Source organism: Rutidosis leptorrhynchoides, chromosome 2, assembly GCF_046630445.1.
Source record: "Rutidosis leptorrhynchoides isolate AG116_Rl617_1_P2 chromosome 2, CSIRO_AGI_Rlap_v1, whole genome shotgun sequence".
NCBI lineage: Eukaryota > Viridiplantae > Streptophyta > Magnoliopsida > Asterales > Asteraceae > Rutidosis > Rutidosis leptorrhynchoides.
Window position 1 is genome coordinate 464,279,490 of NC_092334.1, and position 27,862 is coordinate 464,307,351.

General features: G+C 32.9%; 1 non-coding gene across 1 annotated transcript; it reads left to right on the forward strand.

Annotated features, from left to right (window-relative positions):
* The first annotated feature begins 24,140 nt into the window (after positions 1-24,140).
* On the forward strand, positions 24,141-24,247 carry LOC139895155 (small nucleolar RNA R71). Its single transcript, XR_011775620.1, has one exon. It is a non-coding gene; the product is annotated as a small nucleolar RNA R71 (small nucleolar RNA).
* Positions 24,248-27,862: the final 3,615 nt, after the last annotated feature.

Sequence of the window (27,862 nt, forward strand, 5' to 3'; positions counted from 1 at the left end):
TGTTATACCATAAAAGAAACTGTTTTAGTTTCTAAAATTCTGAAAAATTTGAATTTGAATTATGAATGATTTTGAAGCAGTGTTGGAAATTGATGCATGAGTTAGTATAATATAATGACACTTGATCAACGTGATTATATTACAGTAAGTCATGCTGAGTTTCTAATGAAATGTGATGATTCACAGACTATAACGACATTATGTAACATGTTACACGACTCTTACATTCTATCTAACCTCTAAACATATCAAGAACATATTTTCTTGATAGTTCTATTCTCAGTGATTATGGTAATTTGACAAATCAAATCGTGCGATTACGTTCTCTCTTGTTTAGAACATTAGGTTCATTTGAAATTCCATACTTACGAATTCTGGACCGTTACTCGCTTTACTAGAGGTCGAGAGGAGAATAAAAAGGCAAAGAGCTCCAAAATATAAGAGAAAATATAAAGCCCAATAACAACACATAAATTGAAAATCCTGGATATTAATACGAATAGCAATATAAAGACACGGTAGAATTAAGAATAGTATCACCCCAGGGTAATAGTAGAAGTAAAAAGATTTTTCTAATGGAAAATTGAAAAGAAGAATGACAGAAATGATAATTAGGAAAATATCAAGGATTAGAATAGGATTAACCATTTTCACAATCTTTTGGATGTACGAACTAAGAAAGAAAGTATAGGAATGGTGAGAATAATGGAACGGAAGAGTTTAATTTATAATGGAAATATCAGACAGAGTAATCGAGGCAGATCACCATATTTAATTATAGATATCTTAATTTTCTTACTCGCCGAAGAATCAAATCTTTTAGATTTCGAAGATTTTCCTTATACCCCTTGAATTCCGGAATTCAACCGAGAAAACATCAAAAGTTAAGACGAACCTTATTTTCTAAATTCAAACGTGACTACGACAAAAGTTAAATCTCTATCTCAATCTTTTGTGACAGCTTCACTCGTACGCTTCACATAATCGAATCGTTTTATCTATATTGATAAAAATCTATTTATCAGCTCATATTTGTCATGAAAACATCCTTATTGTTAGCCATGACGACCTCACTCAAATTTCGGGATGAAATTACTTTAACGGGTAGGTACTGTGACGACCCGGGAATTTCCGACTAAATTTAAACTTAATCTTTATATGGTTTCGACACGATAAGCAAAGTCCGTTATGTTGCGTCTCAAAATTTTAAACTATTTTCGTACATTCATTTGAATTCGACCACTTCCGTCGATTCACGAACCATTGTGTGTAAATAAATATGTAAATATATATATATATATATATATATATATATATATATATATATATATATATATATATATATATATATATATATATATATATATATATATATATATATATATATATATATATATATATATATATATATATATATATATAAATACAAGTGTATATCTAATATTTTGAATTAACAAAATATACTTTAATCGATTGGAATTAAAAATGTAAAATAATATATATATAATAATTAAGTTACTATTAAAATGAATATATATAAATTCTATACATAAGTAGTATTATATATATTGTAATATATATAAAGATTATAAATATTAAATATTCAAAATATAATTATTATTATTATCATTTCATTACTATTATTATTATTATTATTGTTGCCAATATAATTATTATTATTGTTATTAATATTATTATTAATTATATATTTATTAATTATTAATATTTATTTAAACATAAAATATAAAAAAAAAAATTTGCAAGATTTGATAAATTCTCTATCTGTTTGATTTTCTCCTGTATCTGATTGATTTATACATCGAGTATCATCACTAGATAACAATCAACATTACTGCACAGATTATTCGATTTAGTTAGTCATCATGATCAAGTCTTTATTTTTTTTATATTTTCTTGATTTTTTCCCCTGCTCGTACGATCCTGTCTCAATTTTGTTACGCGTCCATATCAAATTACAATACAAACAATTAAGATTACTGCATCAATTATTCGAATTCTATCTATATACAATCCTATTCTCACAATGTATCTCGAAATTTAAAAAGAACAAAAAAACTGAAACTCGTCATTACCTCTGCTCTTCACCTATTGTTAATTAACTGTTGCTCATCTGTCAAACTCACACAATCACCACTTCATCACCTTCAAATTTTATTTGTTCATCCTTGTTTTACTACCACATATGTACAACCTGTAATCCGAAACCCAACACCATGAAACACCAAGCAATCGATACTACCCTTTTATTTTCTGTTTTGTCATGAACAACTCACCACCATCTTTATTACGAACCCCATCTTCAAAAACACCATAGAACCACATTTCACCATCTTCAAACCCGCTTGCTTGTTTTCTGTTTCTCATTCGGTCGAACAACCAAATCACCATGAAATCATCTTCATCACCATCTCACTAATCATTGATCACATATGTCAAGCACCATAAACAACTAATGAACTTAATGATCACTGCTACTAGGGTATGTGATCTACATTCCTTTTTCTCCTTTCTCTTCCTTGAGTTCGTACGAGCACCAACATAGCCTATCACTCTTACTGAACGTAAACTGATGTTGCAGTATATGTATATATTTTTTTTCTCTTCTTTCTCTTTCACTCGCTACCTCACTGATCGAAAGACTTGATGTTTTGTACTTCTACAACTTCGATCTCCTAGTTCTAGATATAGATGGATAACAAAGTTAGTGAATATAAATAAGATGAGGGGTCACGAAAATTAAAGTGGTCAGATTATGTGTATTGAAAATTCTTTATACAAAACTTTATAAAAGATTGGGCATGATTCATGTGGGACACCATGAGAAATTTTGGCCGAGACTTATGGAACATCTTTTTAGCTTTTATATAATTTTTTTTTAATAATAATGATGGTGACTTTATAAATCAAGTTGGGGACCTATTGTGTTAGTGGATTCATGAGGAGGATATTGATATTAAAATAATGATGACGATAGATGGAATAAAGATTGATAATGGCGGCTTCTGTTATCTTCGAATTCTAAAAACTACAACTGGGTCGAAAACCTGAGGTGCTATCTATTGGACCGCGAGCTCACTGCCATGTTTCTTTTGGGCTTCTTGACTCAATGATTCAATAATGGGCTTACTGCTAACTCGATACACTAACCCAACCCAATCCTAATTTCTTGTTGTTGCTCGCCTTCTTACAGCCATTTTGCTGCTATTTCACGTTTCTGTTTCGCTTCCATTATAGCGAATGAAAATGGTGATGATATGAGTTGATGAAGGTGATGAGATTAATGATAATGTTAATATGATTATGATAGTTCATGACTATGTGATGATAGATTATGATATTGATATTAATAGGGATATGGAGATAGTAATAAGGGTACATGATATGATAATGATGAGCCATATATCAAAATGATATTGATGTATGATAAGAATGATAGATGATGATGAAAATGATAAGTGGTTTATGATGAAAATGGTTAGATTATGATAAGCATTAGGAGATGATGTTAGAAGATAGATTAAGGTGATCACGAATAAGAAGAAGTGGTGCACAAAATAAACGATGATGAGATTAGTAGGATGATGTTGTTATGGTTATGATTGTGATTTCATGTGATATGATGATGATGAAGAAAACCGAAACATAGGATAAAAGAATTAAAATCCTTATAATAACAGATAGTAACTGACAGAGGGATGGTTTGGCAGTGTGTCATGGAACGAGAGGTCTCGGGTTCGAGCCCGGAGAAAGACAGTTATTTCCCTTTTTGGAGTTTTTCCTTGTGAGGTTGTAGTATTACTCTTATTATTATTATTATTATTATTATTATTATTATTATTATTATTATTATTATTATTATTATTATTATTGTTGTTGTTGTTGTTGTTGTTGTTGTTGTTGTTGTTGTTGTTGTTGTTGTTGTTGTTGTTGTTGTTGTTGTTGTTGTTGTTGTTGTTGTTGTTGTTGTTGTTGTTGTTGTTGTTGTTGTTGTTATTATTATTATTATTATTATTATTATTAATATAATTATTACTATTACTATTATTATTATTATTATTATTATTATTATTATTATTATTATTATTATTATTATTATTATTATTATTATTATTATTATTATTATTATTATCATAAGTGTTAGTATTATTATTAGTAGTATTATTATCATTATAGTTATTAATATAAATAATAGTATCATTATTAGTAAAATCATTATTTTCATAATTATTAGTATTCATTATTATTAAAATTAGCATTTTTATTAAAAGTATCATTCTTATTAAGGTTACCATTTTATCATTAATATCAAAAGTATCATTTTTAACTCTATTATCATTATTATTATTTTTATCATTTCTAATATTATTTTAGTATTAATATAATTTTAACAAACAAACGATATATATATATATATATATATATATATATATATATATATATATATATATATATATATATATATATATATATATATATATATATATATATATATGTATACAAAAATGTATTAAATACATATAACATAACAAAATTAATATTTTTATTTATTTTAAATATATAAAATAAATATATGAAACATATAGGTTATTAATATAAAAATAATATAACTAATAATTTATATATATATAAATATGTTCGATTACAATTATATGTGTTAATATATATATAAATGACATATGTTCGTGAATCCGAGACCAACCCTACACTTGTTCAATGACGTCATATGTATTTTTACTACAAAATACAGTATGGTGAGTTTCATTACTCCCTTTTTAAATGTTTTTGCAATATATATTTTTGGGACTGAGAATACATGCGCTTTTATAAATGTTTGACGAAATAGACACAAGTAATTGAACTACATTCTATTGTTGAATGATCGAAGCCGAATATGCCCCTTTTTGCTTGGTAGCCTAAGAATTAGTAAACAGATCTACTAATTGACGCGAATTCTAAAGATAGATCTATTGGGCCTAACAAACCCCATCCAAAGTACCGGATGCTTTAGTACTTCGATGTTGTTTTTATCATGTCCGATGGATGTCCCGGAATGATAGGGGATATTCTTATATGCATCTTGTTAATGTCAGTTACCAGGTGTTCAATCCATATGAATGATTTTTGTCTCTATGCATGGGACGTATATTTATGAGAAATGGAAATGAAAATCTTGTGGTCTATTAAAATGATGAAAATGATCGATTATGATAATCTAATGAACTCACCAACCTTTCGGTTGACACTTTAAAGCCTGTTTATTCTCAGGTATGAAAGAAATCTTCCGCTGTTCATTTGCTCATTTCATAGATATTACTTGGAGTTATTCATGACATATTTCAAAAGACGTTGCATTCGAGTCGTCGAGTTCATCAAGACTAATTCTAAGTCAATTATAGTTGGATATATTATGAAATGGTATGCATGTCATCAACTTTCGATGTAGTGAAAGTTTGTCATTTAAAAACGAATGCAATGTTTGTAAAATGTATCATATAGAGGTCAAGTACCTCACGATGTAATCAACTATTATGAATCATTTATAATCAATATGAACGGAACATTTCACTTGGTTCCATGAAGATAGTGTCTCCACTTCTTGAGTGCAAAGACAACGGCTCCGAGTTTGAGATCATGTGTCGTGTAGTTCTGTTCATGAATTTTTAGTCATCGAGAGGCATAAGCAATGACTTTCTTTCGTTGCATCAATACACACCCAAAACCATGTTTCGAGGCATCGCAATATATAACAAAATCATTATTGCCTTCGGGAAGAGACAAGATAGGAGCGGTGTTTAGCTTTGTCTTCAAGATTTGAAATGCGGATTCTTGTTCGGTTGCCCAAATGAATTTCTTTCCCTTGTGAGTTAACGCGGTTAGAGGACGAGCAACCAAGGAGAAGTTTTTGATGAATCTACGATAGTACCCGGCGAGACCCAAGAATTGGCGAATGTGAGTAGGAGTAGTAGGAGTTTCTCATTTGCTAATGGCTTCGATTTTTGATGGATCGACCTTAATACCTTGATCACTTACAACATGACCAAGAAATTGAGCTTCCTTCAACCAAAATTCACACTTGGAGAATTTGGCATAGAGTCGTTCTTGTCTCAAGAGTTCGAGCACGAGTCGAAGGTGTTGTTCGTGTTCTTCTTCGCTTTTAGAATAGACCAAGATGTCATCGATGAACACAATAATGAATTTATCGAGATACTATTTGCACACATGGTTCATAAGGTCCATGAACACCGCCGGTGCGTTAGTGAGACCAAATGGCATTACAAGAAATTCATAACTACCATAACGAGTCCGGAAAGCAATTTTGGAGACATCTTCCCCCTTAACCCTTAATTGATGATAACCCGAGCGGAGATCGATTTTCGAATATACACGGGATCCTTGTAATTGATCAAAGAGGTCATCGATGTGTAGAAGAGGATATCGGTTCTTAACCGTCAATTTTTTTAGTTCACGATAGTCGATACACATTCGTAGGGATCCATCTTTCTTCTTAACGAATAAAATCGGAGCACCCCATGGTGAATGGCTAGGTTGGATAAAACCACGGTCAAGTAGTTCTTGAATTTAACTTTGCAATTCTTGCATTTCGGATGGAGCAAGTCTATATGGTGCATGTGCTACGGGTGCGGCTCCCGGAATAAGATCGATTTGGAATTCAACCAGTCGATGAGGTGAGAGTCTCGGCAATTCATCGGGAAATACATCAGAATAGTCACTAACAATTGGCACATCATCGATATGCTTCTCGTCGGTTTCAACTTTCTTAACGTAGGCTAGAATCACGAAACAACCTTTACGAAGGTACTTTTCAACTTTAAGGCACGAGACGCGGTTGAGTCCGGTGCAACTCTTATTGCCATAGACAATCAAGGGTTCACCATTCTCGATAGAAATTTGAATCGCTTTAAGATCGCAAAAAATGTGAGATTTCGTTTTTGCTAGCCAATCCATACCAATGATTACATCAAAGCTCCCTAGTTCTATAAGTATCAAGTCGAACTCAAACTATTTACCCATTAAGTTTAACGTACACCCCTGGTAAAATTTATCGGCACTCAATAGTTTCCCGTTGGCCACTTCCATGGTATAAGTAGTATCTAGTGGGAGTGGTGGAGTGCTAAAAGAATGAGTCAAAGTCTTAGTTACAAAACTCTTATCGGCACCCGAATCGAATAAATAAGAGACATAAGAATCGGTGAGAAGAAACGTACCCGTGACTAGTTCATTGTCATTCCGGGCTTCCTCGGTGTTGATGTTGAAAGCTCGGCCGCATGTATTGGGTTAGCTTTCTTCTTTGGGCACGTATTCCTATAATGACCCGGTTGACCACATTCAAAACAAACACCCGGTCTTGGTGCATTGGGCCCCTTTTGAGCAACGGGAGTGGCGTTTCTACAATCGTTGGCCACACGGCCACTCCTTTGACATTTATTGCAAAATGGCTTGCCACATTCACCATAATGATGTTTGAGGCACTTGTTACAAAATGGTTTATTCCCGACATAACCTTTCTTGTCGTCGAAGGTGAAAGGCTTTTTGGTGAAGGTGTTGTTGTGGTAGTTGCTTGATGGAGTGGCTTCCCATTTTCTTTTGTTGCCACCCGATTTATCCTCGGCCTTAGGTGCCAGTACTACGATTTCGTCCACTGTTTCTATCAATTTACGGGCCATATTCAAAGCTTCTTGATGATTAGTGAGTTTGGATGACATTACTCCGTGTTTGATGCTCTTTGGAAGACCATCCATGTAAAGTTCAACCCTTGAAGACTCGGGGTTCACAAGGTTCGGGCACATCAAGGTTAATTCGGAAAATCATTGATTATAAGCCTTGAGATGGTTTCCGACCGCTTATAAAGTTCTTAGCTCTTGTTCGAGCTTTCGGGTTTCTTTTCGAGGGAAATATTCGATAATCATCTTTTCCCTTAAATCGGCCCAAGAGAGGGCGTGAGCTTCATCGGTACCCACCAATTGTACATAGGTGTTTCACCAAGTGAGAGTGACACCGGCAAAAGTGTGAGTGGAGTACTTGACCTTGTCTTGGTCCCGACAACCGCTTATGCTAAAGACGGCTTCCATTTGCTCAAACCATCGGGTGAGCACAACCGATCCCCCGGTTCCATCGAAGGTGTGAGGTTTGCATCCCATGAAAGCTTTATAGGAGCATCCCTCGTTTGAGTTACCGGCTCCATTGTTGTTGTTGTTGTTGTGGTTATTGTTATTGTTGTTGTTGTTGGAAGAGTGACAGGCCATGGCCGCATCCACGGCGGTGGCTATCATTCGTTGTAGAGCATGTTCGGGTGTTTCATGGCTATCAATAATACTAACCGTGATATGGAATGAGGATAAAGAGAAAATTTTCCTCGGCTCGCCTTAAATTCTTTATGTCATAATGTCGGAACGTTCATATGAGTCACCGTAATATAATTTCGAAAATTATATTACCCTAATTCATATGTGCATTCGACATTATTTCACGAACTCAAGGTGGCGTGTCAATCAAATTAAGCAACGTGAGATTAAGATGGAATATAAGTTAGATATGAATAGAAGAGTTCGAGTATAAATGCACAAGTAGTCAAGCAATTCCTACTTCAAGTCTATATGCCTGTTGTAGTCTAGACTCACTAATGTACCCTACGACTCGGGGTTGACACCAATGAACTCTAAATCCCTACAACCAATGCTCTGATACCAACTGTAGCGACCCAACAAAATCGTCATTGACGGCGCCGTCTACTTAGTTCCCGTTACGTGGTCATAAGTCTTTAAAACAACGTTTGACCAAAATATGTCTCATTCATTTTAATTATAAAGATGTTTCAAAGTTTACAAATTAGTTCAACGTCTAAACATGTTACAACGTTTTAAGTACAATTGAAACATATGCGACACAAATTAAGTTAAGTCAAAAGACGCTCCACGTATGCATGTATACTCGACATCCAAGCAAGTATCAAAAATAATGTGCGGAAGCATGTATCACCTAGCGTTCAAGGACCTGAGAAAACATATAGAAAACTGTCAACGAAAAACATTGGTGAAATCATAGGTGTAATAGTAACGTTGTTTTTGAACCACAAGATTTAATATAGTTGCTTATCCAAATCGTTGTATTCCAAAAGTATGTTCGCGATCACCCAATTATCAAGAGTTAACTGTTTTGTACCTTGTTATGTAGTGTTAGAACATACACTATACTCGAAAATATATTTCATCCGCTAACGGTAGCGAACCATCCGAATGAGGGCTCGTCAACCCAATGTGATCACATAACATAAGTTCACGTTTACACCCTGCAAGTGTAACTAATGATAATTGAATTGAGGCTTTTTGTTCTAACTCCCTGTGGAATGTTTTTTTTCGTACTGATGTGTGCGAGGGGTACTAGGAAATAGTATTATTTTTACAACGAAATACTATTAAATATGATACAATTTTACACAATATATTTATTTATTTATAGAATGGATATACCTAAACCTTGCTACAACACTTATAGGCAGTGTACCTAATCGTACAGTAGTGTAGGTTTTAGTAAGTCCGGATCGTTCCACAGGGAATCTTTTAAACAAGCTTAACGCTATATTAGTTTTAAATTTATAAAAATACAAATATATATAAGTAATATTATTATTATAAAAAGGGGGTTTTTACCGTTTAATGACCGGTTTTTCGATTTTTAAAACTTTAGTCGCAGTTAAAACCTAATGTAAAATATTAAAAATAAATACAACTTAATTTTAAACGTAAAGTAAATAACGATAATGAAATTGCGATAAATAAAAGTGCGATAAAATAAAAGTGCGATAATTAAAAAGTACTATAATTAAAAGTGCAATCAAATACAATAACAATAAATAAAAGTGCAATAATTAGAAGTGCAATTAAATATGAAAATAAAGGAATTATACTTATTTAAACTTCCGTAATCATGATGTTTGACATGTTGATTTTAGTTTTATGCCCATGGGTTAATTGTCCTCTGTCCTGGATTATTTAATATGTCCGTCTGGTTTTTGTCCATAATAGTCCATCAGTCATAAATATAAAGTGCGAGTGTTCTCGTCAAATTATCCTTATATCCAAAGTCAAATATTCCAACTAATTGGGGACTTAAACTGTAACAAGGTCTTAATACTTTGTTTAATAATTACACCAGGATATCGATTGTGTGTAATCCAAGGTTTTAATACTTTGTTAACAATTACGCCAAGTGTCCTTGTACATAATTTCACCCCTGTTTTAATAATTCTATAGACTATTAATCCATTCCCGTGTCCGGTTAAATGAACGATTATTCGTACATATAAATACCCCGCCCATCGTGTCCGATTGAGTGTATATGGTTATTTATGGGTATGTCCAATTGTAAATCTTTATATTAAAATTAACAAACTATTATTTAGTTAAACAAATATAAAGCCCATTAATAGCCCATAGTCTAATTTCCACAAGTGTCGTTCTTTTGTCCAAACCCCAATTATGGTACAAAGCCCAATTACCCAATTTTAATATTTTTTGTCAAACATCACGATTACTTTGGCATTAAATAAGCATAATAATAACTTAGCTACGAGACATTAATGAAAATAACATAAACATAACTTACAGTGGGTGTTATTAGCGTAGTGGTACACGGACAGAGTTTCGACTTACAAAACCTTAAAACATTCGACTAATCGATCCTTATTATTATCACTAACTTAAAATTAAAATTACAAATTGAGATTACGATTTGGAGTGATACTTGATTCATAAAAATGGGGAAAGAAAAATATATATAAAATATATAAGGTCTCTCAAAACCGTCGAATTGCATGGGCTTTTATAGAATTCTATGCTCCGCGAGTGCGGTTGATTTTACTCTTCAGAGATCCTCGAGTGCGGAGCCCACAATTTCAGCTCACAAAACCAGGATCCTAAGCTGCCGACGGTTTTTATTATAAATATAATATAAATATATAATTAATTATATATTATATTATATTTATATACATAATTAATTTATAATTTCTGATCCGTTGCGTCGTACGTTGAACGCTGGTTCATGTCTCGGTTCCAAATTTTCGAACGTCCTTGCGTACAATTTAATATTTTGTATTTTGCGTTTCGTGTCTTGTACTTTTGTAGTTTTAGGACGTTTCTCATCAATAATTGGAACCACTTTGATTGTATTTTGTACTTTTGAGCCTTTTGGTCGTTTGCGTCTTCAATTCGTCAAATCTGTCTTTTGTCTTCACCTTTTATTATTTAAACGAATATCACTTGTAAATAGAACAATTGCAACTAAAAACTTGTCTTTCTTGAGGAATAATAATGCTATGAATTATGTGTTCGTTTTTAGCATTATCAAATATTCCCACACTTGAGCGTTGCTTGTCCTCAAGCAATATAGTCTTGAAATAAAAATACTAGAATCACTTCTTTATTCTTCACACTTTGTACATCAGTGATTTCTATACGGCGGTATAAACAATGGTAGTAACGTTGTGGTTTACAGTCCTACATGACTATAAAATTTAGATCCTTTAAGGAAATTGAATCTTTATGAAAACATTTGATCTTTTGAAAATTAAATATAGCTTTTACCCTAGATAAGTTTTTCGGAATAACCCTTCACCGGTGTTTGCAAATTGTTTTTGTGGGCTTGGTGGGTTTCAGATTTGAAAATTTTAGCTCAAAACATGTGGTTTTGTGTCACCCACTTGCTAACCTTGTATTAGGAAAGAAACACGTCCAGCATACTTGCTCCGTATATTACCTTTCGGTAAACTACCGTCCGGTTGTAAAGGAAAGCGTTGAACAAGCAACTGTTAAGGCAATGTCCCCTGACATGCTTTTAATTATGGTCTATAACGTGTCGGATGCAATTACTATCCTTGGTAGGAGCAATAGTAAAGCTCACCCTTATAATTTTTCGGTCTGGCACAAGGTCCTGTCTTTGACCATGCTATGCAACCACCGTTCTTACGGTTGACACCCGATTTGGTTCAGGTGACCTAATGAATTCCAGGTGAATTCCTAGGATTTTACGTTCAATAGTAATGAACGCATTGAAAATGGGTTTTCAGAAAACAATTCGGTTTTATTTTTGATCAAAATATTTTCTCGTTCAAGCTCGAGTTTAGATATCATCGAATTCCATGAGTTTGTGATTCTCAATCTTTAAGGTCAATCTCAAGGATTGAGTAATATCAGGCTTAAAAGCTGATTTTTAATCTTTAAGGAGATTATTCTTTCTGGGGGTCTGATTCATTAGTCTTATCAAGCTAATTTGCACAGCGCCCTCCCCATTTTACGAGACAAGTCCTCTCATGGATAGGATAAGTCTGACCACATGGCGACCCTGTTTGATGCTGAGGTCCGTGGATTTCCTGCTGATTTTAGAGTTGACTTTTCTAGATTTTTCGTCAACCTACAGCTGGTCTGGACGACAACTTCATGACCTAAATCAAGAAGCGCGTTTCTTTTTCGGAAGACTTTACTTCCTTTAAATGATGGAATTGATTCATCGTGTAGCACCATCTTTCTTTCAAATATATTAAAATTTACCGGGTAAAATGGCTAATTTTATCCAAAACAAAAGTATCTTCAATTATTTGTACAAAAATATGTGATATATGTTTTAAATAACTTGGTAAATTTTTCCCACACTTGGCTTTTATTTTCCTTTTTATTGTCCTCTTTTCCATTTTAAATGAATTCTAATATTTTGGGTTGTTTCTCAATTTATATCCTTTCCGAGGTAACAATAATTTCGGTGTTAACACCTAGTTTTATTGTTCAAAAATATGTATAAACATGATTTTGAGTTCATTTAATTGAAAATTTTGAAAAATTTTACTAGAAGTGGGTAGTCAGTATATAAGACTAGGGTTGTTCTTTGTTATCAGAGAGCACTAGATTCTAATACAACTACTACGTTACTAGTATTTTTAATGGTAACCAAGTGTTTAAATCAAAAATTTTTAAAATTCGAAAGAATTTAACCCCTTCCCACACTTAAGATCTTGCAATGCCCTCATTTGCAAGAAATCAGTAACAATTTAAATTATTGAGGGTGATTATTGTAAAAAGATGATTAAAATTTTACCAAAGTTTCCAATCATATTGTTGTATGCTTTGAATGATAAATGGTGCACATCATTTGTTCATTCCGTCTGTTTGTACATCACATTTGTTTTTCGTTTTGTCGTCAAAATTAATAGCTTTTACTGAACTTAATGCCAGTCTTTGAAAATGCGCCGTTTTACCCTGTTTTGTACATGAGATAAACTACAAACACATATATACATATTTTTGAAGTTGGGTTTTCACACCACATTCAAAAATTATTAAAATCTAATAAAGTTAGAAAATTATAAAAGCTATTATAATAATAAAATAAGAAATAAGAAATAAAAAAAATTAAGAATTAGTAACATTACAATAAAATAAACAAAAATATAAAATAAGAAAATTACGGATGAGGAGGATGGTTCCAGTATGGGTCCCAAGCATATCCATAGATGCTGTAAAATGCTTGGGCCGGGTCATATGTAGGATATGGTGGTCGGCTCTCTAAAGTCCAAGGAGCAAATTCGGGCATAGCGGTAGGAATGTATTTTCTACCTACGTGTGTACAATGACTTATGATTTGGCTTTGATGATACTGCCAATCTTGAAATGTTTTTTGTCTAGCCATTTCATACTCGTGTCGAGACATAAAAATTAGCATTTCCGTCATTGGATTACCCCCTCCCGGTTGACCTTGCTGTTGATCTCTCTCAACCTGTGGATGCCTGCCATCATAACGTGCTGCCGTGTTGTTTCATTTCTTTAAGACCTTAGCACCATGATAAACACGCAACTCTATTCTATCCCGGGGTTCTGGTTCTGCCATTAATAATCCTCCCGACTTCTATCCACACCGAGATATTCAGCAATTAAAGTAATAAATATACCACCTCCTATTATGCTACCACGCCTCATACTCCTAACCATAGTCAATTGTAACATCCCAAATATTTAAGGTATTATTTTATGTAAATTTTATTTGCTAAGAAATTATATGGTAAAGGTTGTTTTATGTTAAATGGATAAAAGTTAAGTTTATTGGTTAAGTTAAGAAGGACTAATGGTGCAAAGTTAGAATTAAGGACTTCCCTAACTATAGATGTGATGGGGAGGGTTGAAATTGCTAATAGACCAAAGTTATATTAAATAAAAGAAATTAGAAATGCTGGAAATTGAATTTATTCACAAAAAAAATAAAGAAACCTCCTGGTTGTATGTGTGTGTGTCGACTTGGAGGAGGAAGAAGAAGGAGATCACCAATTGATGAAATTAAACTCATGCAAGCTTGAATTTAGTGAAATCTAACACACCTTAATCACTCTAGCAAGCTTTAATCTTCCAATTTCACTCTCTTGGTGCACAATTAGGGTTCTTAAACTCTAAAAGACAAGGTATGGATTTTGTGTCTAGGTATTGCTTGTATTGTGTGTTAATGATGAGATTATGCTTAAGAAAGTTGCTATTTGTTAAATTGTGCACATTTGAATAAATTAGAATGGAATTGTTGATGATTTTGGAAGTAATTACATGTATGAACTTGCATTATAGATTTATGGCATGATTATGGTGAGATTGATGATGTTCTAGTTAGATTTCTAGTCATGCACACCAAGTGTTTGTTAAAATGTCTCAATGAGAAGTTTATGTGTTCTAGCTAGAAATTGTGATGAAGGATGTTCATGTATGAACTATGGTTATTGTTGAAGGTTATAGAAATTGATTATTTGATAATTTAAGGGTGTTAGTAATGAAATTGGATTGTATGCACATTTCTTAAATAATGAAAGGATTAAAGGAAAAGTTGCATGTATTGCTAAGAAATGAACTAGTAAATGTACTTGATTAAAGTTATGAAGTTTAATTGGTAATATTCTTGTTTTAGAAAAGATGAGATCAAGACTAGAATGTATGTATGTTGTGATTAGGGGGTTAAGTAAATGTGAAAGTATATGATAGTGTATTAATACATGAAAGTTGTGATTTTCGATTGAGTGATGATTAATGAGATTAGCTCATGTATAGGTGCTAATCAAGGAAAAGAGGTTACAAGTGATCAAGGAAATTCAATTAAGCAAGGTGAGTTCATAGGGGGTAATATGGGCGGGTCAAGAGTGGCTTAGTGTTCTCGGATTGCATCCGTGCAAGAGAGAAACGACTAAGTGCACTAGTTATGTAGCTTAGATAGAACTATTGGGTTAACCTAATAGTTGTATCTATGGTTGATGTTTAGCTTAGGCAAGGTTATTACATTGCTAGTAATCTTGCCTATGGTTTGTGTTAGCTTAGACACATTAAGTGTCTATGTGTGAGATGATGATAGCTTAGGCATATTTAGTATGTCTATGGTTAGCTTAGGCATGATTACTAGGTTCGGCATAGTAAGTCATGTCTATGGTATGAATGAATTGGATCCGAATGTATGCAAGCAACCAATGGGTTGAAGGATAAGTGTTATGATTTATGCCCACATGTTTTGTGTTTTATGTTTTATTACTTTCCTATAACTCACTAAGTGCAAAAGCTTACCCCTATGATGTTTTATGTTTTAGGTGCTAAGGTCCATCGTGAAGGTAAGGAGCCCGTGTAAAGCGCTAGAGGAGCATTGGCATAGCGTAAGTGGTATTGCAAGTCCCTTTTTGTAATCACGCTCTACGGTTACCGCTTATTAAACGCCAAGGGTTTTGAATGAGTCATGTTTGTTATTGTTGAACTTGGGACCAAATGATGGTTTTGATTCATGAAAACACGTTTTGTTGTTTAAATGTTGTTTATAGATGGTTCACGATGTTAGAAACTGATTTCTGATGTTTGTGTATGAATTATGCAGTTTTAAATATGTTTGAGTATGATGAAAAGTGAAAAAGTTTGGTTTAAGTGAAATGTTGCAGATCAGCCCCCGGATTAGTGTTATGTCGCGCCGCGGCCAAGGGCTCCGCGCCGCGGCATATAACTGATGTTGGGAACAGAAGCAAGGCTAAGAAGTATAAATTTTCCTGTGTATTGTCGCGCCGCGACAAGGCTGGCCGCGCCGCGGCATAAGCCTTGTCCAGGCAGTAACCTTGTTTTTCAAAAAAAAAAAAAAAAAAAAAAAAAAAAAAATTTACTCGATTCAAGGCGTTAAATCAATAAATAATAACCCACAAAAAAAGTTATACTTACAGCGCTCTGTGGGTCTCGAATACACATGTGGTAAAATAAATCCTGTTCATTTACCTTTTCCTTATTCTTACCTCGTTGTGCAATCGAATTAGCTAAAAACCTATGGATTACTCTTAGTTCAGCTCTATCAATATCAAGATAAGAGTATAATCCCCCCTGGAATCTGCGATGGCTAGTCATCCTACTCCATACGTCATTCGTATCAAAATTCTCATCCACCCTCCTACCATAAACTATTAACCTCTGACAATCATAAGATGCTAGCTCCTCGGGTGTATATATACGTAAAGCCCGAGCCATATCTAGTAAAGACATATGGCGCATCTCCCCTCCTAATAAAAATCTAAGAAAACTACGATCGGTTAAAGTATCTACCCGATCATTTATTTCAATAGTACATAATAACTCTACACACCATTCTCTATATACAGGTCTATGCATGTTGAATAAACGTACCCAATCACTAAAAGTAGAATTACCATACCTTTGAGTAAGTAATTCCCTGATTTGCTCGGCCAATTCCACTACCTCTAATGGTTCCCAATCTATAACTCTGGGTACCTCAACATCATTAGACACAAGGTTGTGCAGGTTCTTTTGATATTTTGGATAGTCTATCCAATATCTATCAAATCTCAAATTCGGATGTAAATCTGCCTCATGAATGTTTGAATATGAAACAATTGGGTGAGGCATATTTTTTCAGTATTGGTTATTAATTTCCTATTGATCTGCATCTTCCGGAGGAGCATTGCGAGCCTGGGATGAAGATTCACCCCTTTCAGTCTGCAAAATATATCAAACACAATTTTTGTGCATCCAAATATGCATTAGTTTTAGCAAAATCATAAATCTAAACAATTACAATGACATGTTTAATCCATATTAAACTCTATACACATTTTCAAAATATTAACAATTCTACACTTTTACAAATATACTTTTACAAAAATGTATACAAAGTTCCTTCGCATTTATCTTTTAAAACATGTTAAAAACAATCATTATAACAATTAAATAAGTTCCTCATGACATTCATATCAATTAAATCAAGTTCATGCAATTTTGGTTCAAAAAGTCCACTTTAATCTTCATAAATCATGTTTAGGATCAAAGTTTTGATCATTTAGCAACCTAAACATGTTACACTACTCAATTTAGCATAAACTAACAACAAAATTCGGCCATAACCTGTTTATATCAAAAAGCCCTGATTTTGCTCAAGAACACAAACCCTAGATTATTCAAAAATTGAAGTTCAAAGCTTCTAATCATGTTAAATAGCATCAATCTAGGTTATACAAGCATAATACACAAATAATTTAAGCATTATTACACTAGAAAGCATCAAAATCGAATTAGGTATGAAATTGTTCAAGAACACTAAAAATTCGGATTAAATGGTGTTTAGGTGTAGAAATTTACCGATTTCCTTGTGTAATTCCTTAATAATAGTCTCCTCATTGTGATTTTAGCAACAAATTTGACGATTTATGGCGAAAAATTTCGATTTTGAGAGGTTTTTGTGTGTGTTTTTCGTGGAAAATGGGTGTGGTGGTGAATGGGACTGGTCTGTTCGACCATATATGTGTCTATTTTTTTTACCTCCGCGAGTGCGGTGGTGGGGCCATTTAAACCTCCGCGAGTCGCGGTGGTTTTTTTTATATATATAAAACCTTATACTAATAAAACATAAATTAAATTTAAAATTTTGTTTTTCCTTTTATTTAGGACGAGGTTGTTTCGGAATGATGTCCTAGTCCGTCACTCGACAAAATTTTAAAATTTCGTCATTTCAAAACATTGTTTTAAAAGCAAAGATTTTTTTTGGGTTTTTTTTTATTTTTTTGGTATACTTTAATTCAATAAGACTAAAAATAATGATAATTAAAGTTCTCGTACCTCCCTCGGGTAAAGCAATTTCGGTTCAAAGACCTAGTCTTCAACTCACGACGAATTTTAAAAATCATATTTTTAACTTAGCGAAATAAAGTAAATTTTTGTTTTTAAATTCACACCAAACTTAAATTTAAAATGCATAAAATTAAAAATTCATATTAAAAATTCACACCAAACTTAAATTATATTTTTGTTTTTATACATACAAACTTATATTAAAAATATTAATTTTTCAAATATTTACAATTTTAAATATATTGATTTAAAAAGTTTGCAATATTATTTTAATATTAATTTTAAAAACAAAGTAAAAATAAAATTAAAATTCTTTTTGGTCTTTTATCCCACTTTAATCAATTAAATATTATCAAAAATATACGCCCCTCTTTTCGGTAAAGTAATTTCGGTTACATAACCTAGTTTAACTCATGACGAATTTTTGAAATATTTTGGGTTGATTGATTAAAGATATTTATACCTTAAGAATAAACGCTAAATTTCGCAGTGATGTAGTAAATTTTTGTATGATATCAATAATTTCGGTCGCAAGACCTAATTTTATTGAATACCAATTTAATACTTTATAGCGAACAAATTAGCGTTTATTATCAAAAGGTTAAAAATAAAAAAAATAAAAAAACTGTACATACTTACCTGTGAAATAGATTTCTTAGTGATATGCTCTAGCCCAATCATAAGATAGTCGGACTAATTGGTTTTCCATAGCTACATAGGCGTAACCTCGAGCATTTAACGTTTTTTCTTCTAAACATATGAACTCGGTATTGGAATATGTCTGATTCGTCGAGCATTTTCCTTCGTGTGACCATTTTCCGCATTTGTGACATCTTTCAAGGTGTCGTGCTCTTCTTTTCGCTGCGGATTTTGATTTTCATTTACCAAATTGTAACTTATTAATTTCGCATCTGGATTCTTTTCTTACTCCGTCCAATTTACCTCTGATTACTGATACCAGTTCACTTGGAAGTGTGTCATTATTACGTTTAGTGATCAAAGCGTGTAGTATTAGACCATGGTTTAGTTCACAGGAAGTCTTCATTTCGTAAAACCTAAAAAAAAAAAAATTCAGAATGGGGGGGGGGGAGACTAGTTCTTTAGGTTCTGCTAGGGAAAGACCATTCGGATTCCATTTTTGAGAACTACACGAAAACATAAAATCTAACTCTAACAGAAATACATATTATCCTTTAAAAGACTTGATTCTCCCCACACTTAGTTAGCTGTGGTATCGAAATTGTGATTAACTTCGTTGTCAACTTCCATCGGACTATCTATGTAATGTTTAACTCTGTGACCATTAACCTTAAATTCAATCCCATTTGAATTTATTAATTCTACAGTTCCGTATGGGAAAACTCTTTTGACTATGAATGGTCCAGACCATCTTGACTTCAATTTTCCAGGAAATAGCTTGAATCGTGAATTGAAAAGAAGAACTCTGTCTCCTTCTTTAAATTCTTTTAAATTTCTGATTCTTTTATCATGCCATTTCTTCGTTCTTTCCTTATAGATTAACGAATTTTTGTATGCTTCTTGTCTTAATTCTTCTAATTCGTTTAATTGACTTAATCGTAGACGTCCAGCTTCATGTAAATCAAGATTACATGTCTTCAAAGCCCAAAATGCTTTGTGTTCAATTTTTACTGGAAGATGACATGATTTTCCATAAATGAGTCTAAAAGGTGTGGTTCCAATTGGAGTTTTGTAGGCTGTTCTAAAATCCCAGAGTGCATCCTCTAATTTCAAGGACCATTCCTTCGGATTTGATCCTACGGTTTTCTCTAGAATACGTTTCAAAGCTCGGTTGGTATTTTCAACTTGTCCACTTGTCTGTGGATGATATGCGGTGGAGATTTTATGAGTTACTCCATATCTTTTGAGAACTTTCTCAAGTTGATTATTACAAAAATGAGTTCCCCGATCACTTATTAAAGCTTTCGGTGTTCCAAATCTTGCAAAAAGACGTTTTAAAAAGTTGACTAAAACTCGTGCATTGTTAGTCGGGAGAGCTTGTGCTTCCGCCCATTTAGATACATAATCAATGGCTACGAGAATATATAGATTATTATGAGATTTTGGAAATGGACCCATAAAGTCAATACCCCAAATGTCAAATACTTCACATACTTGAATGACATTTTGTGGCATTTCATCACGTTGACTTATTTTTCCGGAACTTTGACAAGCATCACAGGATTTGCAAAGAAAGTGTGCGTCTTTGAAAATTGTAGGCCAATAGAATCCAGCATCGTAAACTTTTCTTGCTGTTATTTGAGGCCCATAATGCCCTCCTATTGGTCATGTGTGACAATGGTTTAAAATTTTACTAGCTTCATCTCCGAATACACATCGGCGTATTATTCCATTGGGATAACTTTTAAACAAATGTGGATCTTCCCAGAAATAGTGTTTTATTTCACTAAAGAATTTCTTTCGTTTTTGGTACGATAATCCTTTTTTCAAGGGATCCACATACTAAGTAGTTTGCATAGTCTGCAAACCATGGAATTTCATTATAATCTATCTTCAATAGATATTCATCAGGAAAGTTGTCTTGTATGGCCGATTCATTTAGAACTTCTAATTCAGGATTTTCAAGACGAGAAAGATGATCAGCGGCGAGATTTTCTGCTCCTCTTTTATCTCGGATTTCAATATCGAACTCTTGTAAGAGTAAGATCCAACGGATTAATCGTGGTTTGGCATCTTGTTTCGATAATAGGTATCTAAGAGCAGAATGGTCGGTATAGACCACTGTTTTAGCTAGAACGAGATATGAACGAAATTTGTCAAAAGCAAAGACAATAGCAAGGAGTTCTTTTTCAGTAGTTGTGTAATTTGTTTGTGCTCCTTTTAACGTCTTACTAGCATAATATATAGGTTGAAATCGTTTTTCAATCCTTTGTCCTAAAACGGCTCCCATTGCAAAATCACTTGCATCGCACATAAGTTCAAACGGTAGATTCCAATTTGGAGTTATCATGATCGGCGCATTAGTGAGTTTCTCTTTAAGAATATTAAAAGATTTGATGCATTCATCTGAAAATATGAATGAGGCATCCTTTTCTAGGAGTTTATTCATAGGAGTGGCAATTTTAGAAAAATCTTTTATGAAACGTCGGTAAAAACCGGCATGCCCTAGAAAACTCCTAACTCCTCTAACATTGGTGGGATGTGGAAGTTTAGTAATTACATCTACTTTAGCTCTATCCACTTCAATTCCTTCCTTTGAGATTTTATGTCCAAGAACGATGCCTTCCTTAACCATGAAATGGCATTTCTCCCAATTAAGAACTAGATTTGATTGTTCGCATCTAATAAGCATTCGTTCAAGATTAACTAAACATGATTCAAAAGTATCACCGAAGACTGAAAAGTCATCCATGAAAACTTCCATGCATTCTTCTATCATGTCGTGAAAAATCGCCATCATGCACCTTTGAAAGGTTGCAGGGGCTTTGCAAAGTCCAAATGGCATGCGTTTGTAAGCAAAAGTACCATAAGGGCACGTGAATGTGGTTTTCTCTTGGTCTTCGGGTGCTATTGGAATTTGAAAATATCCAGAAAAACCATCAAGAAAACAATAGTAACTATTTCTGGCTAATCTTTCCAACATTTGATCAATGAAAGGTAAGGGAAAGTGATCTTTTCTAGTGGCGTCATTTAATTTTCTATAATCAATACATACACGCCATCCTGTTACAGTCCTAGTAGGAATAAGCTCATTTTTCTCATTTGTAATGACAGTCATGCCACCCTTCTTAGGCACGCATTGAACTGAGCTTACCCATGGACTATCAGAAATTGGATAAATTAAACCTGCATCTAGCAGTTTAATAATTTCTTTCTTAACAACATCTTGCATATTATGATTTAGTCTTCGTTGGCGTTGCACATACGTTTTATGACCTTCTTCCATAAGGATTTTATGTGTGCAATACGAAGGACTTATTCCTTTTATATCATGAATCTTCCATGCAATAGCTAGTTTATGAGCTTTTAACACAGAAATGAGTTGAGATTTTTCATTTTCAGTAAGAGAAGACGATATTATTACAGGTAATTCAGATTTACCATATAAATAAGCATATTCCAAATGGTTTGGAAGTGGCTTTAACTCTAATGTCGGTGGTTCTTCTATCGATGATTTATATCGATATCTGTCTTCATCTTTTAGCATTTGAATTTCTTCTGTTATTGGTTCATATCCATTAACCATTAGTGTAGCTAACATTTCAGTTTCATCAATTGGTTCAGTTCCTTCTCTTAAAGAACATTCTCCTGTTCCTTGTAATTCTGAAAATTCTTCTAACAGTTCTGCATGTGAATCTATAGTTTAAATATAATAACATATCATCTGCAGATTGCGGTTGTTTCATTGCTCTATCAACTGAAAAGGTAACACTTTCGTCCTCTATACTTAAGGTTAGTTTCTTACCGAACACGTCTATCATTGTTTTAGCCGTGTTTAAGAATGGTCTTCCTAATATGAGAGGAACTTGAGAATCTTCTTCCATATCCAGAATAACAAAATCTACTGGAAATACTAAAGTACCAACTTTAACTAGCATGTTTTCCATTATCCCTCTAGGATATTTTACTAATCTATCGGCTAGTTGTATACTTATTCGTGTTGGTTTCAATTCTCCAAGGCCTAGTTTAGCGTATAGTGAATACGGCATTAAATTTATACTAGCACCTAAGTCTGCCAATGCTTCTATTGAACTTAGACTACCCAGAAAATATGGAATTGTGAAACTTCCTGGATCAGATAATTTTTCTGGTATCTTATTCAACGGCACTGCAGAAAAATTAGCATTCATAGTAACAGCAGAGAGTTCTTCCATTTTCTTTCTATTTGTGATTAGATCTTTCAGAAATTTAGCATATCTAGGCATTCCTGAAATCACATCAATGAAAGGAAGATTTACATTTATCTGTTTAAACATATCCAAGAATTTGGATTGCTCGGCTTTGAGTCTTTCTTTTCTCATTTTACGCGGGTAAGGAAGTGGTGGTTGGTATGGTTTAACATAAGGTTTAGCCTTAACTGTGTTATCTTCATTAACCTTTTCAACTACCGGTTCTTTTTCCTTATCTTGCTCAGATTGTGGTTCTTGTGGAGTAGGAATAGCTTCATCAGAAATTACAGGTATTTCAGGTGGTTTAAGTGTAATACCACTTCTTGTGGTAATGGCTTTAGCTGTTTCATTCCGGGAGTTAGCATTTGTATCACTAGGTAAATTTCCGGTTTTCTTTCACCTATTAACCTTGCTAGGTTGCTCACTTCTTGTTCCAGATTTTGAATAGAAGCTTGTTGATTTCTAAATGCTTGAGCATTTTGTTCATTGGTTTGTTTCTGAGATGTGAAAAACTGTGTTTGAGATTCAACTAGCTTCGTCATCATATCTTCTAAATTTGGCTTTTTATCATCGGTTTGTGGTGGTTTGTTTTGAAAATTAGGTCTTTGCTGATTGTAAGTATTATTGGATACTTGTTGATTACTAGGACCTTGTTGATTGTTGTATGGAACATTTTGGTTATAATTCTGGTTTTGATTGTAAATTGGTCTTGGCGGTTGATAAATATTCTGATAATTATTTCCAGGCCTTTGGTTTATGTATGAAACATTCTCTCTTTGTTCCATTGTTAGTTCAATACTGAGACAATCTTTGGTCAAATGTGGTCCTCCACACTGCTCACAACTAATTCGTATTGAGTGAATATCCTTAGTCATCTTTTCCATTCGTCTCTCGACAGCATCTATTTTTGCGGAAATGGAATCTAAGTCATGGCTAGAATCAGCTCTAGCTGCTTTAGATGATCTAACGATATCTTTTTCTTGGTGCCACTCATGTGAGTGGGAAGCAGTGTTATCAATAATTTTGTAAGCATCAGTTTCTGTTTTCTTCATAATAGAACCACCAGTCGCATCCTTGGTAGAATATTTGTACTATTTGACAGGTGTCTAAACCATGTTGTGGACATCCTCTCAATAACTTTCCAAATCTGTTCCACGCCTCATATAGAGTTTCATTTGGCTTCTGTGTGAACGTAACAATTTCTCCTTGAAGTCTTACGGCTTTAGATGCCGGAAAGAATTGTTTAAGAAATTTTTCAACTAAAACGTCCCATGTATCAATCGCCCCTTCAGGTAACGATTCTAACCAATCTTTGGCTTCTCCCTTTAAAGTCCAGGGAAATAACATGAGATATATCTGTTCATCTTCAACTTCTCTTATTTTAAATAGAGTGCAGATCCTATTAAATGTACGAAGATGTTCATTTGGATCTTCCTTCGGCGCACCACTAAATTGGCATTGATTAGTCACCATGTGTAGAATTTGTCCTTTGATTTCATAATCTGGCGCATTAATGTCAGGTTGAGTAATTGCGTGACCTTGGCCAGTGCGTTTAGCTCGCATTCGGTCTTCCATATTTAAAGGTTCCAGATTTTCTATGATTGAATTTGTTGAATCTGAATCACTAAAGGATTCTGATTTAATGGTTGGTTCCTCAACAATCTCTGTTTGAATGATTGGTGGTTCCGAAGGAAAGATTAGTGGTTCAGGATCTATGAATTGTCCCTGAATATTCTCCGGATTCTCAATTGTGAGGTCGGGTTCAAAAAATGGATTATCGAAAATTTGAATTGGAGTACTTGGTCGACTGGATGACGATTCTAAAGAAAAATCAACGGTGACAATATTTGCTAGATGTCTTGATCGAGTTACAGGTGGTGAACGTTTTGCTCGGTGCATTAACTGAATATCCTATTAGTTATAAAAATAAGAAAAATTATATAAGTTATCAAATTAATAGACTTTTCTGATTTTGCCCATATTTTGAATAGCCAAAAGATGCAGCAGAGGGGCAGGATTCGTTTGGTCTCAATATAATTGAGTACTGTTTGGCTCCAATAACCCGGTCCACGTACAAATCCAACTATTACTACGAACCAGAAAATTTTGATGTCTATCAATTTAACCACTTAAAACAATTTTTCGTTTGAAATTTAAAGAAATATTAGATAAGAAATAGAGAAAATTCTAAGTCCTAAAAACTAGAATGGCGAGAAATAAGAAAGAAAAAGAGCGCGTCGAAAAACTTCGAAAAATAAAAGATTGAAAAATAATAGGCGTTGAAAAATAAAAATAAGAAAGTAGCACGTCGAAACTTAAAAAGGAACTAAAAACTAAAAATTAAAAGTTGCGTCTAAAAATATTAAAGCTTAAAAGAAATACTATATCCCAAATGGCAATAACTTAAAAAGGAACTAAAAACTAAAAACGGCGTCACAAAATTCTAAAGCACCTAGATCTTAGTCTAAAGAAAAAGCACTTAAGAGATTTTACGGCAAAGCCTAAAAATCTAGAAATAAAAATAACTATGGCTAATACTATATTTAAAACTAAGTACGAACGAAAAAAATACAAATTATGCTAAAACAAATAAAAAGATACAAAATATAAAAATAAACTTAAAGTTTATAAAATTATAATTTTTATAAAAATATTATTTTTATATTATTTATTTTATAAAAGTATTAATTTTATAAATTAATAAAACTAATTAAACTAAATAAACAAATTAATTAAAACTAAAACAAATTAATTAAATATTTATAACCTAATTAGGGTTAATAATAATTATTATTATTAATAAAACCCTAAACTGTAATTAATGCGTACTATGTTTGACCTGTCAGAGGACCTCCGTGAGTGCGATTAGTCCCAGTTCAAAAGCTCCGCGAGTCGCGGAGGGTTCAGTTTCAGCTGAGAAAGGTTCGATTTTTATGCAGGTTCAGATTTTTTTTTCTTTTTGTATTTTTATATTAGTATTATTTTTACAACGAAATACTATTAAATATGATACAATTTTACACAATATATTTATTTATTTATAGAATGGATATACCTAAACCTTGCTACAACACTTATAGGCAGTGTACCTAATCGTACAGTAGTGTAGTTTTTAGTAAGTCCGGTTCGTTCCACAGGGAATCTTTTAAACTAGCTTAACGCTATATTAGTTTTAAATTTATAAAAATACAAATATATATAAGTAATATTATTATTATAAAAAGGGGGTTTTTACCGTTTAATAACCGGTTTGTCGATTTTTAAAACTTTAGTCGCAGTTAAAACCTAATGTAAAATATTAAAAATAAATACAACTTAATTTTAAACGTAAAGTAAATAACGATAATGAAATTGCGATAAATAAAAGTGCGATAAAATAAAATTGCGATAATTAAAAAGTACGATAATTAAAAGTGCAATTAAATACAATAACAATAAATAAAAGTGCAATAATTAGAAGTGCAATTAAATATGAAAATAAAGGAATTATGCTTATTTAAACTTCTGTAATCATGATGTTTGACGTGTTGATTTTAGTTTTATACCCATGGGTTAATTGTCCTTTGTCCTGGATTATTTAATATGTCCGTCTGGTTTTTGTCCATAATAGTCCATCAGTCATAAATATAAAGTGTGTGTGTTCTCGTCAAATTATCCTTATATCCGAAGTCAAATATTTCAACTAATTGGGGACTTAAACTGTAACAAGGTCTTAATACTTTGTTTAATAATTACACCAGGATATCGACTGCGTGTAATCCAAGGTTTTAATACTTTGTTAACAATTACACCAAGTGTCCTTGTACATAATTTCACCCCTGTTTTAATAATTTTATAGACTATTAATCCATTCCCGTGTCCGGTTAAATGAACGATTATTCGTACATATAAATACCCCGCCCATCGTGTCCGATTGAGTGTATATGGTTATTTATGGGTATGTCCAATTGTAAATCTTTATATTAAAATTAACAAACTATCATTTAGTTAAACAAATATAAAGCCCATTAATAGCCCATAGTCTAATTTCCACAAGTGTCGTTCTTTTGTCCAAACCCCAATTATGGTACAAAGCCCAATTACCCAATTTTAATATTTTTTGTCAAACATCACGATTACTTCGGCATTAAATAAGCATAATAATAACTTAGCTACGAGACATTAATGAAAATAACATAAACATAACTTACAGTGGGTGTTATTAGCGTAGTGGTACACGGACAGAGTTTCGACTTACAAAACCTTAAAACATTCGACTAATCGATCCTTATTATTATCACTAACTTAAAATTAAAATTACAAATTGAGATTACGATTTGGAGTGATACTTGATTCATAAAAATGGGGAAAGAAAAATATATATAAAATATATAAGGTCTCTCAAAACCGTCGAATTGCATGGGCTTTTATAGAATTCTATGCTCCGCGAGTGCGGTTGATTTTACTCTTCAGAGATCCTCGAGTGCGGAGCCCACAATTTCAGCTCACAAAACCAGGATCCTAAGCTGCCGACGGTTTTTATTATAAATATAATATAAATATATAATTAATTATATATTATATTATATTTATATACATAATTAATTTATAATTTCTGATCCGTTGCGTAGTACGTTGAACGCTGGTTCATGTCTCGGTTCCAAATTTTCGAACGTCCTTGCGTACAATTTAATATTTTGTATTTTGCGTTTCGTGTCTTGTACTTTTGTAGTTTTAGGACGTTTCTCATCAATAATTGGAACCACTTTGATTGTATTTTGTACTTTTGAGCCTTTTGGTCGTTTGCGTCTTCAATTCGTCAAATCTGTCTTTTGTCTTCACCTTTTATTA